We start from the raw sequence: 18337 nt of genomic DNA on the forward strand, positions 1-18337 counted from the left end.
GCCATTGTTATCTGATTTGTTTGCTCGGATTAAGGGGGCTAGTTGGTTCACCAAGATAGATCTTCGTGGTGCGTATAATCTGGTGCGAATCAGGCGAGGAGATGAATGGAAAACTGCATTTAATACGCCCGAGGGTCATTTTGAGTATCTAGTGATGCCATTCGGACTTGCCAATGCTCCATCAGTGTTTCAGTCCTTTATGCATGACATCTTCCGAGAGTACCTGGATAAATTCCTGATTGTGTACTTGGATGACATTTTGATCTTCTCGGATGATTGGGAGTCTCATGTGAAGCAGGTCAGAACAGTTTTTCAGGTCCTGCGTGCTAATTCTTTGTTTGTGAAGGGATCAAAGTGTCTCTTTGGTGTGCATAAGGTTTCATTTTTGGGGTTCATCTTTTCCCCTTCTACTATCGAGATGGATCCTGTTAAGGTCCAAGCCATCCATGATTGGACTCAGCCGACATCTCTGAAAAGTCTGCAAAAGTTCCTGGGCTTTGCTAATTTTTATCATCGCTTCATCTGCAATTTTTCTAGTATTGCCAAACCATTGACCGATTTGACCAAGAAGGGTGCTGATTTGGTCAATTGGTCTTCTGCTGCTGTGGAAGCTTTTCAAGACTTGAAGCGTCGTTTTTCTTCTGCCCCTGTGTTGTGTCAACCAGATGTTTCTCTTCCGTTCCAGGTCGAGGTTGATGCTTCTGAGATTGGAGCAGGGGCTGTTTTGTCGTAGAGAGGTTCTGATTGCTCAGTGATGAAACCATGCGCTTTTTTTTCCAGGAAGTTTTCGCCTGCTGAGCGAAATTATGATGTGGGCAACCGAGAGTTGCTGGCCATGAAGTGGGCATTCGAGGAGTGGCGTCATTGGCTTGAAGGAGCTAAGCATCGCGTGGTGGTATTGACTGATCATAAGAACTTGACTTATCTTGAGTCTGCTAAGCGGTTGAATCCTAGACAGGCTCGTTGGTCGCTGTTTTTTGCCCGTTTTGACTTTGTGATTTCGTACCTTCCGGGCTCTAAAAATGTGAAGGCGGATGCTCTGTCTAGGAGTTTTGTGCCCGACTCTCCGGGTTTGTCTGAGCCGGCGGGTATCCTCAAGGAAGGAGTAATTGTGTCTGCCATCTCCCCTGATTTGCGGCGGGTGCTGCAAAAATTTCAGGCTAATAAACCTGATCGTTGTCCAGCGGAGAGACTGTTTGTCCCTGATAGGTGGACCAATAAAGTTATCTCTGAGGTTCATTGTTCGGTGTTGGCTGGTCATCCTGGAATCTTTGGTACCAGAGAGTTGGTGGCTAGATCCTTTTGGTGGCCGTCTCTGTCGTGGGATGTGCGTGTTTTTGTGCAGTCCTGTGGGATTTGTGCTCGGGCTAAGCCCTGCTGTTCTCGTGCCAGTGGGTTGCTTTTGCCCTTGCCGGTCCCGAAGAGGCCTTGGACACATATCTCTATGGATTTTATTTCTGATCTTCCCGTTTCTCAAAAGATGTCAGTGATTTGGGTGGTCTGTGATCGCTTTTCTAAGATGGTCCATCTGGTACCCTTGTCTAAATTGCCTTCCTTCTCTGATTTGGTGCCATTGTTCTTCCAGCATGTGGTTCGTTTACATGGCATTCCAGAGAATATCGTTTCTGACAGAGGTTCCCAGTTTGTTTCAAGGTTTTGGCGTGCCTTTTGTGGTAGGATGGGCATTGACTTGTCTTTTTCCTCGGCTTTCCATCCTCAGACTAATGGCCAGACCGAACGAATCAATCAGACCTTGGAAACATATCTGAGATGCTTTGTTTCTGCCGATCAGGATGACTGGGTGTCCTTTTTGCCTTTGGCTGAGTTCGCCCTTAATAATCGGGCCAGCTCGGCTACCTTGGTTTCGCCATTTTTCTGCAATTCTGGGTTGCATCCTCGTTTCTCTTCAGGACAGGTTGAGTCTTCGGACTGTCCTGGTGTGGATGCTGTGGTGGACAGGTTGCAGCAGATTTGGACTCATGTAGTGGACAATTTGACCTTGTCCCAGGAGAAGGCTCAACGTTTCGCTAATCGCAGACGCCGTGTGGGTCCCCGACTTCGTGTTGGGGATCTGGGTTGGTTGTCTTCTCGTCATATTCCTATGAAGGTTTCCTCTCCTAAGTTTAATCCTCGTTTCATTGGTCCGTATAGGATTTCTGAGGTTCTTAATCCTGTGTCTTTTCGTCTGACCCTTCCAGATTCTTTTTCCATACATAACGTATTCCATAGGTCATTGTTGCGGAGATACTTGGCACCTATGGTTCCATCTGTTGATCCTCCTGCTCCGGTTTTGGTGGAGGGGGAATTGGAGTATATTGTGGAGAAGATTTTGGATTCTCGTGTTTCTAGACGGAAACTCCAGTATCTGGTTAAATGGAAGGGTTATGCTCAGGAAGATAATTCCTGGGTTTTTGCCTCTGATGTCCATGCTCCCGATCTTGTTCGTGCCTTTCATGTGGCTCATCCTGGTCGGCCTGGGGGCTCTGGTGAGGGTTCGGTGACCCCTCCTCAAGGGGGGGGTACTGTTGTGAATTCTGTGGCAGAGCTCCCTCCTGTGGTCACAAGTGGTACTTCGGCTGATTCTCTCTGTGAGCTTCTGTTGGTGGAGGGAAGTGGTACTGCGGCTTCTGAGTTTCCTCCCTCAGGTGATCTGGTGAGGTCGTTAGGTGCTTCTCTACTTAACTCCACCTAATGCTTTGATCCTGGCTTCCTGTCAATGTTCCAGTGTTGGACTTGCTTTTCCCTGGATCATTCCTGTGGCCTGCTGCTCTGCATAGCTAAGTTCTTCTTTGCTATTTGTTTGCTATTTTTTCTGTCCAGCTTGTCTAATTTGTTGCTGGAAGCTCTGGGACGCAAAGGGTGTACCTCCGTGCCGTTAGTTCGGTACGGAGGGTCTTTTTGCCCCCTTTGCGTGGTTTTCTTTAGGGTTTTGTGTAGACCGCAAAGTTACCTTTTCTATCCTCGATCTGTTAAGAAAGTCGGGCCTCACTTTGCTGAATCTATTTCATCTCTACGTTTGTCTTTTCATCTTAACTCAGTCATTATATGTGGGGGGCTGCCTTTTCCTTTGGGGTATTTCTCTGAGGCAAGGTAGGCTTATTTTCTATCTTCAGGCTAGTTAGTTTCTCAGGCTGTGCCGAGTTGCATAGGCAGAGTTAGGCGCAATCCCCGGCTGCCTCTAGTGTTGTTTGGAGAGGATTATGGATTGCGGTCTGCAGAGTTCCCACGTCTCAGAGCTCGTTCTATGATTTTGGGTTATTGTCAGATCACTGTATGTGCTCTGACCGCTATGTCCATTGTAGTACTGAATTGCCTTTCATAACAGGTGATGAAGTCATAGCAAAGGAGTGGATACCAGGAGGAGTTCTGCCCTACACAGGCTGCCTCCTTCTGAGGCGCAGGATCCTGGTAGCCAGAACACCGAGGGAGCAACAGTCCTTTATGCCTTGCTCCAGAGACCGGCAGGACAGCTAATTTCACGTTACCTGTTCGCCCCTACACCCAGGAGGTAAGGTGGCACCCCTTAGAGGCTGGGGCATGATAGAGTCCCTGTAAAACGCCTCAAGCCACCGGTCATACGGGTTTGTCCTATCCATCTGGGGGACAGAGAGAGAGACATAACATCTACAACATCTGTGAGGAACTTATGAGAAGCTTAGCAGTAAGGGACTACAACACCAAGGCTCTAGAGGAAGGCTACTGATTTCCACCTGGATACGGGGACTCTGGACTTGCCTCCAAACCGGCCGGACTCTGCCTGCCCTGTGGTCTGGTGCCCTGGACTGTGGATGCTGAAGCCTTCAGTAAGGCTGGAGTCACACTCAGCGTAAGACAATACGGTCCATATATTACGGCCGTAATACGCTGAAAAGTCTCCAAAATAGTGGTCCGTAGCTCCTCCGTAGGCAGGGTGTGTCAGCGTATTTTGCGCATGGCATCCTCCGTATGTAATCCGTATGGCATCCGTACCTCGTGTTTTTCTCGCAGGCTTGCAAAACCAACATACGGCTATACAAGGGATCCATGTGTAAAAAAAAAAAAAAAATCATATATACTGTCTATATATATATATATATATATATATATATATATATATGTCAGTAGACACATATATGTATATATATTATTACTTCATACAGCACTAGATAGCTTTAAAGCCGGTAATTCAATTACCGGCTTTTGCTATCTCCTTCCTAAAACCCGACATGATATGAGACCTGGTTTACATATTACATACAGTAAACCATCTCATATCACCTTTTGTTTTGCATATTCCACACTACTAATGTTAGTAGTGTGTATATGCAAAATTTGGCCGTTCTAGCTATTAAATTAAAGGGTTAAATGGCGGAAAAAATTGGCGTGGGCTCCTGCGCAATTTTCTCCGCCAGAGTAGTAAAGCCAGTGACTGAGGGCAGATATTAATAGCCTGGAGAGGGTCCATGGTTATTGGCCCCCCCTGGCTAAAAACATCTGCCCCCAGCGACCCCAGAAAAGGCACATCTGGAAGATGCGCCTATTCTGGCACTTGGCCACTTTCTTCCCATTCCCGTGTAGCGGTGGGATATGGGGTAATGAAGGGTTAATGCCACCTTGCTATTGTAAGATGACATTAAGCCAAATTAATAATGGAGAGGCGTCAATTATGACACATATCCATTATTAATCCAAAAGTAGTAAAGGGTTAAAAAATACACAAAAACATTATTAAAAAGTATTTTAATGAAAAAATCACAAAGGTTGTTGTAATATTTTATTCTACGCTCAATCCACTCAATGAAGACCCTCGATCTGTAACAAAAAAAAAACAAAAAACCAACAATATACATACCTTCCGAAGATCTGTAAAGTCCCACGATGTAAATCCATCTGAAGGGGTTAAAATATTTTGCAGCAAGGAGCTCTGCTATAATGCAGCGCTGCTCCTTGCTGCAAAACCCCGGAGAATGAAGGTAAAGTAGGTCAATGACCTATATTTACCTTCATTTGCGGTGCGGCGCCCTCTGCTGGTTGTTCCTAGATCGTGGGAACTTTCCTAGAAAGCTCCCAGGCTCGAGTTCATAAGAGGCGCCCTCTGCTGGTTGTCCTCATATGAACTCGAGCCTGGGAGCTTTCTAGGCTTCCATAGACTTTCATTGGCGTTTTTTTTGCGCAATACGGTGACAAACGCAGCATGCTGCGATTATCTACGGCCGTAGAAAGCCGTATAATACTGATCAGTAAAATACGGCAGATAGGAGCAGGGGCATAGAGAATAATTGGGACGTTTGTTAGGCGTGTTTTACGGACGTATTTTCTGCACTCATACGTCCGTAAAACTCGCTAGTGTGACTCCAGCCTAAAGGTAAAGACACTGCAACCTTGTGTCCTTGTTCTTCACTGTGCCTCTCACCATCCACCACCTACACACTGGGAAGCCCTGGGGATACACTTAACCTGTGGAAAGGTACACCATCTAGCTGCCATAACATCACCCCAGCGGACCCCTTAAAGCAGCGTCGGTCACCCTGACCGAATACCACAGGTGGCGTCACGAACGTTATCCCTTTAAAGACCTTTCCCTTCTACACGGACGTCCTAAGGGCCACGGACCGGGTCAGCCACCGTGACATCCCCCCTATGAAGCGAAGGACCCGTACCGAGTACCCCGCTGCCCTTGGGGGCGCTCCACATACACCTGTAGAAAATATGCGGATAAAAAGCAGCAGAGAAAAACAGCTGCACTTACATTACGTGTGAACACGGCCTGAGGGTTTTTTATGATTGACTTTGGTAGGGTTCTCGGAGGCTGGGTTCACACGTTGTGTCTTTGCTGCAGATTTTACTCATCTATTTCTAAATTGAAATCCATAGCTTTTCTGCTCGTAAAATCTATGCACATTTTCCTCAATTATCCCTGCTTTTTTCTGCATGTTTTTTTATTGTAGAAAAGCACCAAACAGATAAAGCAAAAAAAAAAATGCCAGGTCAGCTTGCCATATTCCTTAGGCTGCCATCACACTAGCAGTATTTGGTCAGTATTTTACATCAGTATTTGTAAGCCAAAACCAGGAGTGGAACAAATAGAGGAAAAGTATAATAGAAACATATACACCACTTCTGTATTTATCACCCACTCCTGGTTTTGGCTTACAAATACTGATGTAAAATACTGACCAAATGCTAGTGTGACAGCAGCCTTAGGCTACTTTCACACATCAGGTTTTCAGTGTCAGGCTAAATCCAGCGAATGTTGGAAAAACTGGATCCGGCGCAGATTGTGAAAAACTGATGCGACGGATCCGGTTTTTTTTACGGATCCGGCTAGCATATCTAGATTGTTGGATAAAAAAAAAATTTGGAGCATGCTCAGTTTTAAAAACTGGATCAGGCCGCCAGATGAGCCTTTTTCCTGATCCGGCACCTTCCGGCTCCCATGGGCTTCCATTCAAGCAAACAGCCGGAAGCGCCGGCGCTTCAGGCTTTTTCGCTGGAGACAAAAAACGTTGCTATGGACGTTTTTTCAAGAAACCGGAAGATTTGCCAGATCCGGCGAAAACCGGACGAAACGCAATGTCATCCGGTGCAATCCGGCACTAACACAAGTCTATGGGAAAAAAACCTGATCCGGCGGCAACATTCGCCTGATTCGGTTTTTTTGAAAATGAGCCGGATTTAGCCTGACACTGTAAACCTGATGTGTGAAAGTAGCCTTAGGGTATGTTTCCACGTGGTGTACCGGAAGCGCTTTGAATGCAGCAGATCCCCACCTCATCCAAAGCGCTGCTGGCTTTTGTACGCACAGTGATTCCGCATGTGTTCATCGAACCATGCAGAATCACCGCATCCTATACATAGGACGGTGATAGTTATCTTGCGGAGATTGAGCATCTCCACAAGATAAATTGACATGCTGCGGTCTATAAAGACCCGCCGCATGTACATATATGCAGGTCTGCCACCTGCGTTTTTATACGCTTAGTGTATATGGGATTTCATAAAATCCCCTCCACTATGCTGTAACATCTGGACACTGCGAATTGGAGGCTGCGAATTTACGCAGCGTCCAATCCGCAGCAAATACTGATCATGGAAACATACCCTAACAGTATGGTGAATGGGGCCGACCCCTCCTGGCTGTACATGAGGAAAAAATTGCAGCACTTACTACTTTCAGCCACATTCACACAGTTTGGTTAGTATTTTACATCAGTATTTGTAAGCCATGGTAAGGCTGCCGTCACACATTCAGTATTTGGTCAGTATTTTACATCAGTATCTGTAAGCCAAAACCAGGAGTGGGTGATAAATACAGAAGTGGTGTCTTGTTTCTATTATACTTTTCCTCTATTTGTTCCACTCCTGGTTTTGGCTTACAAATACTGATGTAAAATACTGACCAAATACTGCTAGTGTGACAGCAGCCTAACACAATCCTCACCAATACCCAATAAATAAAGACACAAAACTACAATATTTAGTTTGGAATATAAATTGGCCGTGGCGTTTATTTTTGAGTAACATAACTGAAATTTAATAAAATGGATAACCAACATATCCTTTATAATTTCCATAAAAACTGAATAAACTTCACCATGAAACGTCCTAATCCACCCGAATCCGGGCGATTTTCCCACAAAATAAATGACACGGCAAAAGGGGGTAAAAAGACCAAAAGGGAGGGAGGGTGGGATCTTCGAAACTTGCTTGAAGTAACTGCGCGCAGTGCTCCCGAACAGCTGTATTTATACACAAACATTTCTTCCCGCTCAAAGCCTTCTGACCAATCAATGTTCTCAAAAAATGCGGGAAGAACACCTGGCGTAAAACCGGCTAGAACCAGAATAACCTGCTCGTGCACTGCTGCACAGCATACATGTCAAACCATTAACCCTTTGTAGGGAACAAAAACCTTAAAGATTAACATGTATTAAACATTGTTATCATGGTGGCTGTGTTATCATGCGACCCCCCTAAGATTTCACTAAGGGGAGGGCGTTCAAGACCAGGAATGGAACAATCAGAGGAAAAGTATATTAGAAACACGTCACCACTTCTGTATTTATCACCCACTCCTGGCTTACAAATACTGAGGTAAAATACTGACCAAATACTGAACGTATGAACGTGACCTTCATCCTAGTCTTGGACGAGACTCACACATTCAAGCCTATGGGTGCAAGAAAAAAATCAGATCCCATATGGACCGTCAGAGCGGCATCTGATTTTTATGGATAGATGTCTATTATAAACCTAGGAAACTATATACAATTGTGTACATGAAAATGGATCACATACGGATAGCACACGGAGGACGTAAAAAAAATGGACACACGTATTGCATGTGTATGAAAATCTGATAAGAATTATAAAAAAAAAATGTTTTCTAGAATCTAGATGAAACTCAACCTATTTTTCATCTACAGGCGCCCTAAAACTGAGGTCATGCAGCTCCCCAGAGACCTGGTCGTTGCAGTATGGCCCCAAGGCGAGTAGCGGTACGTCCGATGGCACTAAAGAGTTCTCCTGACCAGGTATCACCAGAACACATTACACTTCACACTCCGGCCACTAGGGGGAGAAAAAGGCTTTATTTATTGGGCCACTCCTCACACTGGTAAAACTAGGGGCTGGGGAGGAAGTTAAGGTACCGTCACACTGGACGATATCGCTAGCGATCCGTGACGTTGCAGCGTCCTGGCTAGCGATATCGTCCAGTGTGACAGGCAGCAGCGATCAGGCCACTGCTGTGATATCGCTGGTCGGGGCAGAAAGGCCAGAACTTTATTTCGTCGCTGACTCTCCCGCTGACATCGCTGAATCGGCGTGTGTGACGCCGATTCAGCGATGTCTTCGCTGGTAACCAGGGTAAACATCGGGTTACTAAGCGCAGGGCCGCGCTTAGTAACCCGATGTTTACCCTGGTTACCATCGTTAAAGTAAAAAAAACAACCACTACATACTTAACCTACCGCTGTCTGTCCCCGGCGCTCTGCTTCTCTGCTCTGGCTGTGAGCGCCGGGCAGCCAGAAAGCAGAGCGGTGACGTCACCGCTGTGCTTTCCGGCCGCTGTGCTCACAGCCAGTACAGAGAAGCAGAGCACCGAGGACAGACAGCGGTAGGTAAGTATGTAGTGGTTGTTTTTTTTACTTTAACGATGGTAACCACGGTAAACATCGGGTTACTAAGCGCGGCCCTGCGCTTAGTAACCCGATGTTTACCCTGGTTACCGGCATCCTTGGTCGCTGGAGAGCGGTCTGTGTGACAGCTCTCCAGCGACCAAACAGCGACGCTGCAGCGATCCGGATCGTTGTCGGTATCGCTGCAGCGTCGCTTAGTGTGACGGTACCTTTAGTCAGAAGCTGACTGGGTTGGAACCAGGCAACATCCCGTGGCAGGGGGTGTTGCAGGGAGAAGGCACAGGGGGGGGGTCCCTGTCAGGCGTGGGAACCTGGCAGGCGCCTAGCGAAAGGCCAGAACGTAACGGAACCGCGCCTGCACACCTTGCGGCGGTATCCTAAGAAAGAGACAAGAAGGGAAGAATATTGTGGAACAGTGTAAACGAGATCAGCACAAAGGAGAGCCAGTAAGAGTCGTGCCGAGAGAGGAAGGCAACATCTTACTGAGGCGCGTAGTCGGTGGCCGGATCACCGTAGGAGTAACTGACTTCAGGCCTTACTTCAAATTCCGCTGGACAGTTGATTATAGGTTGGCTGTCTACCTTTTACACCTACGAAGACATAGGGGGCAACATTGGGAGAGGGGCGTCTCTAGGGTCCCGGAAGACCTCCAACCCTTCCCGTCAAACGGGTGGCATCCTAACCATACTATATCTGGGGGACGTTAGAAACTAGCAACATCTGGAACCAAAGAACGAGAGAGAGAGAGAAAGCTGTAGAGAACGAACGAAGGAGAACAGCAGTTGTGAGGACTATTCCGAATGCTCAGCAGGGTAGGACTACAACACACAGGCGCTATTGGTAAGCAACGATTTCCATCTGCGAGGGAAGCTCTGGATGTGCCCATCGGACCAGCCAGTCTCTGATAGCCCAGTTGAACGTGCTCTGGACTGAGTGTACTGAAGCCTTCAGTAAAAGGTAAAGAGACTGCAACCCTGTGTCCTCGTTATTGCCTGCACCTCACACCATCTCCATCTACACTACTGGGAAGCCCTGGGGATTTACTTCACCTGTGGGAAGGTATACCATCCAGCTGCTATTCCATCACCCCAGCGGACCCCACAGCAGCGTTGGTCACCCTGACCGAACACCACAGGTGGCGTCACGAACCCCTGACAGACTGTCCTACCACTTTCATTGGACGCCCCTTAGCAGGGTCACGACCGGGTCCAGCCACCGTGACAACCGCCGAACCGAAGGAGAAGGGACCGGTACCGAGTGACTAGTGGCCCTGTGTCTGGGGGCGCTCCAGTTACACTCAGTATATGATTTTTTTTTCACTTGTCATCCGTGTACTTGTCCGTATACAATAAGTGTTTTACTCAGCAGTTATTAATCTTTTACAAGACCATTTATAGTTTCCTATGTTGCAGAATTCTAATGTATCCGGAAAAATAAGATGCTGTACTGATGTTCCGTATAGCATCTGTTTTTTTATCGCATACATCTGATTTTGTAGTGATAGTGTTGCAATTTTTTTTGATAGGCTGGGGTCATACTTGCGAATGTGTGATGCGAACAACTCATGCATCAATACCCGGCACTGCCACCTGCACTCGTGACTGGAGCGTGCGGCTGCATGTATTTTTTTTTTTTGTAAATTCTTTATTTATGAATAAACGTTAAAGCAATGACAATTAAATGCGCAATACAGGCAAATACATTCAAAGTCCGTGATAAACTCTTCAGATAAAACATTTTTATGTAAAGTGAGAAAAGGGGGAATGGAGGGGGGGGGGAAGGATGGATGGGGAAGAATAGGGGTGGGGATAGTGGAAGGGAAGGCAGGAAGTGGGAGAACCATGGAAAAATCAAAGGGAGGAAAAGAAGCAGGGTGGGGTTTAAATGAGTACATCAAGAAATGGTACTGTACATTGGGTCAAAGCCGGTAACCCATACAATCTGCAAACATATAGCCAGTCCTAGCCAAAAGCATTGTGGGCACACCTAGAGAGGCAAAAGTGGATTAAGTTTACCACTTGCTCGCACCTCTCTCCAGGGGGTCCAAACTCTAACGTACAGTTCATGACTGTGCATCTCCCAACTGGATAACTCCTCGAGCCTAGAGATTTGGTCAACCTTAGAGAACCACTCAGCTATGGATGGAGGGGAAGTATCTTTCCAATGTAGTGTGATTAAATGTTTGGCTGCACTTATTAATAACGGTAAGAGCCTGTGCTTCTTAGGTCTGAAATTAATAGACGGGCAAGAGAGTAAGATTTCAGGAGCCTGTAAACTAGTTTTGATTAAATTAAGTCTCTTAGGGGTCACATTGATCTCCCCCCAGAATTTTGACAAATTAGGACATTCCCAAAAAATATGGGTGTGGTGGCCCAGGGACCCGCGGCAGCGCCAACAGGAGCTATCTTTCATCAGACCTAGATGAAACAATTTGGCAGGCGTTAAGTGCCACCTGGTCAAGATTTTGTAGGAATTTTCTTGAAGCAGTATGCAGTGAGAAAACCCCCGTGCAAAAGCCAGAATTTTAGAAATTTGCGTCTCCGTGAAAACAACCCCCATCTCCTGCTCCCAGGAATGAATAAATGCAGGTTTAGCTTGGTTATTGATAGAGCCGAGCTGGGCATATACACGAGAAACACTTTTCATTTCGGGGTGAGGTATTTTAGTCATTATATCGAGCCATGACCAGGTAGAGCCCCGGGGGAACCTCTTTTTGAAGTCAAGAAGCGTACGTCTGAGGTGTTGTGTCTGCAGAAAGTTTTTGGGCTGCTGTAATGACCAGAGGTCCGAATAAGATCCAGTGAGTCACAAACCAAGACCAAGGCAGAAATCTCCAACGGTATTTACTCAAAGGCAAATTAATCAAGGTAATATGGAGAATATTAAGGCAGATGCACCCCAAAGATACACTAGCTCAGCAGCAGCTGAAATCACTGTGCCACTCAAAGGTCTCCTGAGAACTGTGTACTACAACAGACTAGTAAGAAATTTACCTAACAGGCAACTAAAAACAGGAACAAGTGTAAATTGAATGTAGTGTTATTAAGGGAGCCCCTGGAATGGCACATTGAGTATAACTTACACAACTCTAATATAAGATACACCTCTAAAGTAACAATTTAACACTCTGAGCAGAGATACCCGGGTATCTATAACTATGGTACCGTATCCTGAGATGGATTTCCTCTCAGGCAGGAATCCGCAGAGGCTGTAGCCAGTTCATATCTTCAGCGCCAATAAGTTACAGCAAGCTCCTCTTGTCTTGTCGGCCGATGCCGAGCCCAAACGCCGGGGACTTAGTTAGTGGTCTCACGATGTAGTCTCTGCTTCTGTAGCTCCTAGGTATGGTTCCACGACAATCCGTCCGTCTCTGTATCAGCAGTCTGTCCAGACTTGTTCCTCCACTCAATGCACAGGGAATCCACAGACTTCCAAATTCGTACTGGGTTCTTAGCAAAGTCTCCGTCTTTTCTTAGATAAAGGGTTAGCTCCTCTCCAGGAAACGTTAGCAACACAAGTCTCTCATAGAGTTAAACAAAAGGTTAGCTCTTCTCCAGGGAAACGTTAGCAACAAAAAGTCTCTCAAAAGCTTCTTTTCCTCCAAAAACACTTGCAGTAAATCCACACAGTCTCTTTTTAAGATCTCACAGCAGCTTCTCCTTTTCTTCCCGCCTTTTCTCTCTCAGCTCTCACTTCCTACTTTCACTTTACACTCGAGACACTAGACCCCACCCCGCAGCACACATTGTCTCTGGGCAAAAACCACAGGGTCCTAGTGCCCTCTCAGTGGGACTACAGTTCACCCTCTTACACTGCATCAAGGAGCCTGGGGGCCAGTTTTCTCTATATTAAATTTTTTCATTGTAGAAGTTCTTCAGCAGCTCCCTAGGGAGAGAGGACCACAATCCGTATGGGTCCCTATAGTTGGGGTCTAACAGATATGGAATAGAGCAGATGGGGGCAAACATAGAGGGGAAGGAGTCCGAAGGTAGGTCCTTATTTAGCAAACGCTTGATTTTGAGTATAGTTAGGGTCACATCGTCTAGTCTGAGTTCACTGGGAGGTTTAGCCAGTGACCAGAGGTAAGGTATCCCCTTTGGTCCCAACAATGTTAAGTCAATACTGTCACGGTCGCCTCTCTCAAAACCAGCCACAATCTTCAACCATCACTGCCCGGAAATACAGGGTTGGGTCAGGTAATCTCAAACCACCAGACAAAGTCGAGCGGGAGAGAAATCTATATGTGGTTCTAGCTGGTTTCTGTTTCCAGATGAATTTGGATATTAGAGATTTAAGATTTTTAAAATAATTTTGCGGGATATTAATCGGGACCATATTTAACGTATACAAGATAATTGGCATAATATACGTCTTGAAGACATTGACACGTCCTAGCCATGACAGAGTGGGCAAATTATAAGTTTTCAGTAGGCCTTGCACCTTTTTGATTAGGGCCGAGTAATTCGCTTGAAAAAGGAGACTAGGGTTCTTTGTGATATCTATACCTAGATATTTTATAGAGTGCATAGCCCAGGAGAAGGGACATAGTGAGTGTAAATCAGCAAGACATGAGTGGCGGAGAGAAATACTCAAGGCTAAGGATTTTGCAGTATTAACTTTAAAATTATATAGGTGTCCAAATTGACGAAGGATGTCTAGAGTTGCTGGGAAGGCCTGGGAAGGGTTGGTGATCAAGAGAAGCAGATCATCGGCAAAGGCCAAAGTTTTTAACTCTAGCGAGCCAATTTTCAGACCTCCGATCAGTGCTTCCTGTCTTATTTTTTGTATTAGTGTTTCCATGACTAAAATAAACAAAGTCGGGGACAGTGGGCATCCCTGTCTCGTACCATTGTGAATATTGAAGCTACTTGACAGGGTGCCATTCACTCGTACCTTAGCCGTAGGTTGTGAGTAAAGGGAGAGAATGGCGTCAATAAATCGTGGTAGAAAGCCAAACTTCATCAGAGCTTGTTCCATGAAACACCAACTCACCCTGTCAAATGACTTCTCCGCGTCTGTCGAGAGGAGGACCAATGGAATCCCTCTGCTCTTAGCAAACGCAATAGCCTGAATAATTTTGGTTGAATTATCTTTTCTTTCCCTCCCCCTCACGAATCCCACCTGGTCTGTATAATTCAACTTTGGTAGGAAAGAGCTTAACCTATTTGCTAAAATCTTGGCCCAGAGCTTAATATCTGAGTTAAGGAGGGAAATAGGTCTATAGCTCGAACAGGCTGTAGGGTCTTTCCCCTCCTTAGGGATTACAGAGATGAAGGCTTCAAGGGACTGTCTAGGCAAGGGTTGACCTTCTAAGAGTGAATTGAACAGTGATACTAAGTGAGGTAGAAGCTGTTTAATAAACTTTTTATAATAAATAATAGGCAAGCCATTGGGGCCTGGGGCCTTCCCATTGGGTATCAGTGCTAGCGTGTCCAGTATCTCTTTAGAAGAGATAGGCGCCAACAATGTCTGGTGTCCTTCTAACGAAATTTTAGGGAGCCTGAGGGGCGCGAGAAAGTCTTTTATTTTGATAAGGATTTCAGATGGGTCTCCCAACTGTGGCGAAGTGGGTAAATTGTAGAGGCCTTCATAAAAAGAACGAAACTCTTCAGCAATATCAGTAGTCTTATGTTGTGAATTCAGCTTTTGGGCTCCCTCCGGTGGTTGTAGAGGGTAATGCAGTTGTGCCTGGACTGCAGGAGTGGACAGGTGTATCTACTAATTGCAAAACTGACTGGGGTATATAGCTTTGCTGGATCCTTTAGTCAGTGCCAGTTGTCCATTGTTCTTGAAGGATTCACTTCCCTGCTGGTCTCTCCAGTTTGCTGTGTTTTTCTACAAAGATAATTCCTGGCTTTGTTTTTGCTGTCCACCTGCAGTGGACCTTATAGTTCTGTGCATTTTCATGTTTTTGTCTTGTCCAGCTTGATCTGTGAAGGATTTTTTGCAGCCTAGCTATTTCTCTGGAGATGCAGATATACCTCCCATGTCTTTAGTCAGATGTGGTGATTCGTATTTTCTGTGGTGGATATTTTCTAGTGTTTTTATACTGACCGCATAGTACTCTGTTCTATTCTTTCTTTTTAGCTAGTATGGCCTCCTATGCTAAAATCTGATTTCATATCTGCGTATGTTGTTTCCCCCTCCTCTCACAGTCAATATTTGTGGGGGGCTATCTATCCTTTGGGGATTTTCTCTGAGGCAAGATAGGTTTCCTGTTTCTGTCTTTAGGGGTAGTTAGATCTTAGGCTGTGCCGAGGGGTTTAGGGAGTGTTAGGTACCCCCCACGGCTACTTCTAGTTGGGCTGCTAGGTTCAGGGTTTGCGGTCAGTACAGGGACCACCTTCTCCAGAGTATGTCTCATGCTGCTCCAAGGCCACCAGATCATAACAGTACAACAGGCCAACAATGAGTTAATTGCATCTCAGAAGAAGGGTGGAAAGATTTTGAGCCATTTTTTTTTTCCTTAGCCTGTTTGGTCTGTTCCTCCCTCTTTACCTCTGGGTGGCTATGGAGTCTAGTATGAACATGAATGTTCAGGAGTTAGTTTCTCGGGTGGATCAGCTTGCTGCTAGGGTACAGGGTATTTCAGATTTCATTGTTCAGACTCCTGCCTTAGAACCTAAGATTCCCACTCCTGATTTATTCTTTGGTGACAGATCCAAATTTTTGAGTTTCAAAAATAACTGTAAACTGTTTTTTTGCATTAAGACCCTGGTCTTCTGGTGATCCTATTCAGCAGGTTAGAATCATCATATCTCTGCTGCGTGGTGACCCACAGGATTGGGCATTTTCCCTGGAACCTGGCAATCCTGCTTTGCTTAATGTTGATTCGTTCTTTCAGGCATTGGGGTTGTTGTATGACGAGTGTTATGAATAGGTAATTCACAATCACAATGGACCTTGAATTTCAGAGCACACAAAGTGACCTGACAATAACCAAAAAACATATGACGAGCTCTGAGACGTGGGAACTCTGCTGACCGCAATCCCTAATCCTATCACACCACACTAGAGGTAGCCGTGGATTGCGCCTAACGCTCCCTATGCAACTCGGCACAGCCTGAGAAACTAGCTAGGCCTGAAGACAGAAAAATAAGCCTACCTTGCCTCAGAGAAATTCCCCAAAGGAAAAGGCAGCCCCCCACATATAATGACTGTGAGTAAGATGAAAACACAAACACAGAGATGAAATAGATTTAGCAAAGTGAGGCCCGACTTACTGAATAGACCGAGGATAGGAAAGATAGCTTTGCGGTCAACACAAAAACCTACAAACAACCACGCAGAGGGGAAAAAGACCCTCCGCACCGACTAACGGTACGGAGGTGCTCCCTCTGCGTCTCAGAGCTTCCAGCAAGCAAGAAAAACCAATAAAGCAAGCTGGACAGAAAATATAGCAACAAAAGATACACAAGCAGAACTTAGCTTATGCTGAGCAGACAGGCCACAGGAACGATCCAGGAGGAAGCAAGACCAATACTAGAACATTGACTGGAGGCCAGGATCAAAGCACTAGGTGGAGTTAAATAGAGCAGCACCTAACGACTTAACCTCATCACCTGAGGAAGGAAACTCAGAAGCCGCAGTACCACTCGTGACCACAGGAGGGAGCTTGATCACAGAATTCACAACAGTACCCCCCCCTTGAGGAGGGGTCACTGAACCCTCACCAGAGCCCCCAGGCCGACCAGGATGAGCCATATGAAAGGCACGAACAAGATCGGCAGCATGGACATCAGAGGCAAAGACCCAGGAATTATCTTCCTGACCATAACCCTTCCACTTAACCAGATACTGGAGTTTCCGTCTCGAAACACGAGAATCCAAAATCTTCTCCACTATATACTCCAACTCCCCCTCCACCAAAACCGGGGCAGGAGGATCAACAGATGGAACCACAGGCGCCACGTATCTCCGCAACAATGACCTATGGAATACGTTATGGATGGAAAAAGAATCTGGAAGGGTCAAACGAAAAGACACAGGATTAAGAACCTCAGAAATCCTATACGGACCAATGAAACGAGGCTTAAACTTAGGAGAGGAAACCTTCATAGGAATATAACGAGATGACAACCAAACCAAATTCCCAACACGAAGTCGGGGACCCACACAGCGTCTGCGATTAGCGAAACGTTGAGCCTTCTCCTGGGACAAGGTCAAATTGTCCACTACATGATTCCAAATCCGCTGCAACCTGTCCACCACAGTATCCACACCAGGACAGTCCGAAGACTCAACCTGCCCTGAAGAGAAACGAGGATGGAACCCAGAATTGCAGAAAAACGGTGAAACCAAGGTAGCCGAGCTGGCCCGATTATTAAGAGCGAACTCAGCCAACGGCAAAAAGGACACCCAATCATCCTGATCAGCAGAAACAAAACATCTCAGATATGTTTCCAAGGTCTGATTGGTTCGTTCAGTCTGGCCATTTGTCTGAGGATGGAAAGCCGAGGAAAAAGACAAATCAATGCCCATCCTAGCACAAAAGGCTCGCCAAAACCTCGAAACAAACTGGGAACCTCTGTCAGAAACGATGTTCTCTGGAATGCCATGTAAACGAACCACATGCTGGAAGAACAATGGCACCAAATCAGAGGAGGAAGGTAATTTAGACAAGGGTACCAAATGGATCATCTTAGAGAAGCGATCACAAACTACCCAAATGACCGACATTTTTTGAGAGACGGGGAGATCTGAAATAAAATCCATAGAGATGTGTCCAAGGCCTCTTCGGGATCGGCAAGGGCAAAAGCAACCCACTGGCACGAGAACAGCAGGGCTTAGCCCGAGCACAAATCCCACAGGACTGCACAAAAGGACGCACATCCCGCGACAGAGACGGCCACCAAAAGGATCTAGCCACCAAATCTCTGGTACCAAAGATTCCAGGATGACCAGCCAACACCGAACAATGAACCTCAGAGATAACTTTATTCGTCCACCTATCAGGGACAAACAGTTTCTCTGCTGGGCAACGATCAGGTTTATTAGCCTGAAATTTTTGCAGCACCCGCCGCAAATCAGGGGAGATGGCAGACACAATTACTCCCTCTTTGAGAATACCCGCCGGCTCAGGCAAACCCGGAGAGTCGGGCACAAAACTCCTAGACAGGGCATCCGCCTTCACATTTTTAGAGCCCGGAAGGTACGAAACCATAAAGTCAAAACGGGAGAAAAACAGCGACAAACGAGCCTGTCTAGGATTCAACCGT

This window comes from Ranitomeya imitator, chromosome 8, assembly GCF_032444005.1.
Source record: "Ranitomeya imitator isolate aRanImi1 chromosome 8, aRanImi1.pri, whole genome shotgun sequence".
Classification (NCBI taxonomy): Eukaryota; Metazoa; Chordata; class Amphibia; order Anura; family Dendrobatidae; genus Ranitomeya; species Ranitomeya imitator.